General features: G+C 40.0%; 1 long non-coding RNA gene across 1 annotated transcript; it reads left to right on the plus strand.

Annotated features, from left to right (window-relative positions):
* Positions 1–404: 404 nt before the first annotated feature.
* LOC141555622 (uncharacterized) lies at positions 405–6820 on the plus strand. The gene is made up of 4 exons (XR_012486282.1): positions 405–1441; positions 2993–3045; positions 5169–6584; positions 6712–6820. It is a non-coding gene; the product is annotated as an uncharacterized LOC141555622 (long non-coding RNA).
* The last annotated feature ends 257 nt before the right edge of the window (positions 6821–7077 follow it).

A 7077-nucleotide genomic window follows, 5' to 3' on the forward strand; every position in this document is an offset into this window, starting at 1 on the left:
AGGTCAGGGGTCCTCAAACTACGCCCCATGGGCCAGATGCTGCTGGCTGAGGACCTTTATGTGGCCCTCTGGTTTATGGCAAATGGGCTGAGGGGGGGAGACAGAGTGGGAGGTTTTGTTTTTACTATAGTCCCACCCTCCAACAGTCTGAGGGACAGTGAAGTGGCCCCCTATTTAAAAAGTTTGAGGACCACTGCTCTAGGTGGAAGATGACAAAATGATTTAATGAGAATCTGTGGGAAACCCAATTCAGGCAAAGTGGCTTTGGTTCAGTAAACAATGTAACCAAGCATGCTGTGGGCAACAGATTTGTTTAACGGATATAACAGAAAAAATGTTCCATTTGATGTCATCACTACCTCACAATCTGTGACTGGGATAAAAGGCCAGGAGTCTCAGCAACCGTGCTCTGTGCGGGAGAGACAGTGAGAGAGAGCAAGAGCGCCAGAGCCAGAGACAGGGAGAGAAAGCGACAGAGGTGGGAGGAGAGGAGAGAAGACTAAAGGAGAGGAGAGGAGAGGAGAGGAGAGGAGAGGAGAGGAGAGGAGAGGAGAGGAGAATTTGAGGGGAGGGGATTTTAGGAGAAGATTAGATAAAGAGGGAGGGGGGAAGGGAGAGGGGTAGTAGATATATAGAGAAATTATATAGAGAACATAGAGAAGATAGAGATAGCTATAGAAAGTTAGAGATAGATATAGAGATAGATATAGAGAAGATAGAGATAGATACATAGAAGATAGAGATAGATATAGAGATAGATAAAGAGAAGATAGAGATAGATACATAGAAGATAGAGATAGCTATAGAAAGTTAGAGATAGATATAGAGACATATAGAGAAGACAGAGATAGGTACATAGAAGATAGAGATAGCTATAGAAAGTTAGAGATAGATATAGGGAAAATATTGATAGCTATAGAAAATATAGTGATATTTTTTTCTTTTTTTTTTCTTTTAGTGATAGAAAATTTAGATAGTGATAGTGATAGTGATAGTGATAGTGATAGTGATAGTGATAGATAGTGATAGTGATAGTGATAGAAAAAGATAGAGGTAGATTTAGAGAAGATAGAGATATAGATATAGAGAAGAAGACAGACATAGAGAAGTGATAGATATAGTGATAGTGATAGTAATAGATATAGAGAAGATAGAGATAGATGTAGAGAAGATAGAAATAGATCTATAGAGAGAAGATAGAGATAGAAAAAAAAAGAGATAGTAAGGGAGGGAGTGAGGGTGAGACATAGACAAACACAGAGAGCCTTAGAGAGGGCAAGGTAGGAGTGTGTGTGTTCGTGTTTGTGTTTGTGTTTTGTGTTTGTGTTTGTGTTTTGTGTTTGTGTTTGTGTTTTGTGTTTGTGTTTTGTGTGTGTTCATTCCACAATCTGATATTTTACCAGCTAAGGATGTTTTTCTCATCTCCAAGGAGCTCTTACAGGTAAGAGGCTCTATGGCCTATTCTGGGGATGGGGAAAGCTGAATATGTGTAGGAAGAGGAATGAGGAAGTTTGTATTTTGGGGGGAGTGTGTAATTTTGTGGGAAGATACTGTTCTAGAGATCAGTGTGTGAGACCTTCCTTGTGTCAGCAATAGGAAATGGACAAGATGCTTGTTCCTCTGTCCTCAATGTCCTCAGTACAACTGAGATAATAAGAGAGAAGCCTCTTCTGTAGCCTCCTAGGAGAAAACTCAAATTATCTGAGACTCACCTACAAAGAAAATGGCATTTTGTTGTTGTCCTGAAGAGGCTCCTCTGTTCTTGAGTAGAAGAGAGACATGGACCTGGGAGTCAGGATGACTTGAGTTTCAAATTCAGTCTCAGACAGAGTTGGGAGTCCCTGAGGCAAATCATTCCCCTTTTTGCTTCCATTTCCTCACAGGGTTGATCTAAGGATCAAATGAGATGGTAAACTGGGAAAAGCTGTCCAGTAAAAAAGACACTGTCCCTGATGTGACCCCAAGACTGGCTCCAAGTCCTCATTGCTTAGACCCTTCAAACAATTGCATCCTTTGGGGGATCATGCTTAACCCTCAAACACTTGTGGATTCCATTAGCCACAGAGGAGGTGGGACAGAGCAGTATCAAAGTTCTTAAACTTTTTCTGACAAGCTACTGAAGCCTCTTCCACCTTTCTCCAAACCATATTTTAAAGTCACAAAACAAACTGTTTGTAATCTCAAAATGTATATCTATCCCATTTTGTTTATTAGAGAGGGTGGACCTGCTTGTTCATTGTACTTGTAGATAGCCAATGTAAGTATGGAAAGTCCCTTTCTCCCTGTACTTGGGTAGACAATCTTTCATTACTTCTTAATTACCTGGTGTGCTTCAAGGCACTGAACATGTTAAGAAAGGTTTAAGCAGGGTACAAGTGTAGGTTAGGACTTTCAAGCCTCTATTTCTGTCCTATCTGATCCACATTGTAGCCCTTAGGGCTTGTGGATTTGAGAACTGAAATAGGAGAGAACTCTTCAGGGAAAGAAGAAACAGGGATAAGAGCCAATGGACTGTAAGCCTGACAGGCATATAGGATGTTGTGAAATCAAAGAATATTGTAGTTATTCTCAGAAATTTTGTGCTTTGAGCAGTCTGATAGAAGGTACTCACCCACCACAGCAAACAGATGAACTTTAAAGATTCTTCTTTACACAGACACTTTGTCTACAAGGTTTCAACTTTTACTTGTATCCTCATACAGTGGACTTTCTGACTTGCTGCCTTTGGATTTATTAATGATTAGGAGACCAAAAAGAAGGGATGGAGAAAGGAAGAAACAAGGAAGGAACCATAGGAATGGATCATTTTTTTCAATTGTTTTGAGTCTGGCTCTACTGTTAAAACATAAGAGGACAATGAAAGGCAATAGCTGGGCTGTGCCCAATGAGCTATTAGAGCCTTCTTGGACTGCTTGCTGCTCCTTTAGCTGGGAAGGTGGGGTAGTTATTGGAAGCAAAGCTGAGTATTTATTTGTTATTTTTTTCCCCTCAGGAAATCTTTGCACTTCAAGATGGTGAAAAAAAAAAAAGGAGCACTTCCCCAAGGTGAGAATCAATTAACAAACATATAGTAACACTTCTTCTTCTATCAGTCCCTGTATTAAATGAGGAAGATACCCCAAAAATTATTTGAAAGAGGGAGGACAAAAAGTACATGAAGTAGAATATGCCTGAAAGAGAATATAGAAAAATAAAGTCAGAATAGAACAATGAGGCTATCAGAAGAGCTTAGGAGACAGGTGAACAGGATGACCAGTTTGTTGGTTATGGGAGTGAAGAAAAGAAAACATCTTAGGGAAAATGTTGTTGAATAAGGAATGAAAAGATCCCTCAGTCAATGGATGATATGTGGGCTAAGCAAAGGGAAAAGTAGTGGATGACACCTGGGTGATAGAAAAGGCAATTTCAGAAGAGGGAAGAGGGTGTAGGACAAAGAACAGATCCTGTTTTGGACATGTTGAGGTTCTGGTGCAATTGGGCATGCAAGTCAAAATGTCCAACAGATATTACATGTGAGTTGGGGAAGTTCAAGATGGAGACTGCAGCAGGATCAGCATACTTGGTAGTGTTTTAAGTTTTATCTGTTTCCATTGCTTCATAAGGGGATGATATTTGTAACTCGTTAGGACTGCCACAATTCTGGCAATTAGAAGGAGTAAATATATCCAGACAATAAGAGGGGTGAGGTGAAGAGGAGGGGATAATACCTTTTCTTTAAAAAGGAGTGAGATGGGAATATTTTAGGAAAAGGGAAAGGAAGAGGGGGAATAGTGCAAATTAACTTCCATATGAAAAAGAGTCAAGAAAAAGCTTTTCCAGTGGAGGGGAAGAGGAGGGGGATAAGAGGTTGGTTGAGTTAACCCTATTCTCATCAGTATTGCTCCAGATAGGAAACACCATACATACTGAATAGGGATATGGAACTCTTATCTTAGCCTGCAGGAAAATAGGAGGTTAATGCAATATGGGAAGTGAGGGGTGGTAAAAGAACAGGCCATTTTGGAGGAGTCAGTGATCAGTAGCAAAACTCTTTTGAGGAGATAACAGAGTGAAACAAGAGAATAAATGGGAAGGGGAATACAATTAGCTATAGTAAATCTAAAAACAATTTTTGAAACAAGTTTCTGATGGAATATCATTGTTCACTGGAAAATGATGAACAGAATGTTCATAGGGGGAAAATACCCTGCAAAGTCCTCCATGAACACAGTGAAATATGCCTTATATGAAATGATAGCAAAATTATTCAGTGATCAGTATAAAATGATTTTGTTATTCTCATTAACACAATCATACATAACTACTCTGAAGGACTTATAGTTAAAAAATATTATCCATTCATAGAAAAGGAATGATTATATCTGAATACAGATTGAAGCATTCTTTATTTCCCTCTTTATTTTTCATTTAATTTTTCTTAAGGCTTTTTATTTTTCATTAAGATGGGAGATCTATGTTTTTTCCTCAACTTTTATGGAAATGTTTTGCAAAATTTTAAATGTAGTTTCTTAATTGTGGGTGGGAATCAAGGAAAGAACCTCGAAAGCAAATATATATATATATATATATATATATATATATATATATATATATATATATATATATATATATATATATATATTTTGAATGGAAATTGGGCAAAATATTAAATAAATTTCATAAAAAGAAAAAAATGCATTCATTTTTGAACTTTGGGAGTTATAAGAGTTATTTTACATTTAAATTAGTAAAACTAGACTGAATGAGAATGTGAGAAACAGTGCAGAGAGAATTTAAAAGACAAGAGGGAAGAATAAGTGGAGGCCACAGTTAATAAACATTCATTATCTACTGTGCACTAAGCTCCATAGTAAGCACTGGGTGTATATAAAGAAAGGCTCAAAGTGGATCCTGGCCTGGAGGAATTTCCAGTCTAAGGAGGTAACTCCACATAAACAACTCTGTTCAAGTAATGGGGTTACTACAAAAATTGGATGTAAAGAAATTGTCTCTTGGGCTTCCTCCAAGTATGCCATGAGGAAGAGCATGTTGCTAAGGGTCCAATTGCCCTCCAAAGACCAGGTATCACTCTTGGGAGATCATAATCCCTGTGCTGCTGCAATCTTTCCCACTCACAATCTTTCCTGATTCCTTCCCCTTTGCTCATATGGTCCTTTCTTCATTCACAGACTTGGGCCAGGAGAAGCAAAAGAGCCTATTCAAGAAGACAAAATCGCTGCTATTGCGAGGTCCCCCTCACCAAACTGCACCCTCATCAAAAAAAATGCATGAGCCGGACCTAGAGGGCCAGGACTACAGTTTTCCTGCCAGACCAAAAATGGAGGTAAAGGACTTTGTGGCCACAACCTCGTTGAATTTGGCTTTCACCTTTCCTCCTATACACTCTGCAGTTCCTTTGTGGAACCATTCCCTCCTGTTTTTTCCAAGAGGCTTCCAAAAGCCACCCGGGCCTGTCCTAGCCAAGCAGCAGGTGCTCTTCTGAAGAGGAAATCAAAAGTCTATTTGATGCTGGCTACAGAATGTAATAATACATCCTTGGGACTGGGCAGGAACTCTCCTCAGGAGATGATCCTCGACCACAAGAAGTTAACTCAGTGTGGGCCATTAAAGTGAACAGTGGGGGAATTCCAGCCAAGATGGCGGTGTGGAGGCAGACAGCTGCTTGAGCTCCTCGTTTTCTCCCAGAACTTACTTCATGACAAGCCTCAGACTTAATGCTTGACCCAGAAAGAAATCCACAAATAATCACCAAGAGAAGACATCCTTGAAAGTTGCCAGAAAAGGTCTGTGTTTGCTCGGGGGAGGGTCAATCACACTGGGCTCAGACTGAGGGCAGGCAACCAGAGCTAGACATGAAGCTCACACAGCTCAGACCGGAGGGGGAGGGGTGTGATCTCTGCCGTTTCTGTGAAAAGACTTTTTCCCCAGTGTGGATGCTCCATCTTGGCAGCAAGCCAGGAGCGGTGGAGAGGGTGTAAACACTGGAGGTGAAGATTAAAACCCCAGAAAGCCAGCATCTCTCAGAGCCCGGCCACCCCCAACCCCCACCTGGAGTGGCTCAGTGCATTCTCAGAGCCTCAGAGCACAGACTCAGTACAGTCATCACTGTTTTGTTAGTGGCTCTCTGCTGCCCTACCCCCAGTCTGTAGAGGAAGCCCATTAATACCATCCACCCCCATCCCCCACAAAACAGACCAATTGTTTCTCTTGTCAGTTTGTTTTCTTCGATTCCTACTCTGACAAAATGAACAAAAAATTCAAAAGGGCTCTAACCATTGACAGCTTTTGTATGGAGAGAGAGCAGACTTCAAACACTGAGGAGACTAAAAACAGACTGTCCCCAGATGAATCCCCTAAGAGGGATATGAGCTGCTCCTCAATACAAAAGAACCTCATAGAGGAAATCAAAAAGGCTCTCACAAGAGAGCTGGAAGAGAAATGGAAAAAGGAAAGGGAAGCTTGGCAAGAGAGCCTGGAGAAGTCATCCCATGCATTCAAAGACAGAGTGGATAAAGAAATCAAATCATTGAGAAACAAGATTAGTGAGCTGGAAAAGGTAAACAACTCCAAGGAAAACAGGATTAGTGAGCAGGAAAAGGTAAACAACTCCAAGGAAAACAAGATTAGTGAGCTGGAAAAGGTAAACAACTCCAAGGAAAACAGGATTAGTGAGCTGGAAAAAGAAAACAACTCCAAGGAAAACAGGATTAGTGAGCTGGAAAAAGAAAACAGCTCTCTAAAAATAAAATGGATAAAATGTAAAAAAATTCCATAGAAGATTAAAAACTCCACTGGACAATTACAAAGAGATATAAAAAAAGTGAGTGAAGAAAATACATCATTGAAAATTAGACTGGAACAAGTGGAAATGAATGACTCAAGGAGAAACCAAGAGGTAGTCAAGCAAAACCAGAGAAATGAAACAATTGAAAAGAATGTCAAGTACCTTATTAGAAAGACAACAGACCTGGAAAACAGATCCAGGAGAGACAATTTGAGAATAATCGGACTCCCTGAAAAATGTGAGAAAAAAAGAGCTTGGACACTATTTTCGAGGAAATTATCAAAGAGAACTGC

The sequence above is a fragment of the Sminthopsis crassicaudata genome, chromosome 1 (assembly GCF_048593235.1).
Source record: "Sminthopsis crassicaudata isolate SCR6 chromosome 1, ASM4859323v1, whole genome shotgun sequence".
NCBI lineage: Eukaryota > Metazoa > Chordata > Mammalia > Dasyuromorphia > Dasyuridae > Sminthopsis > Sminthopsis crassicaudata.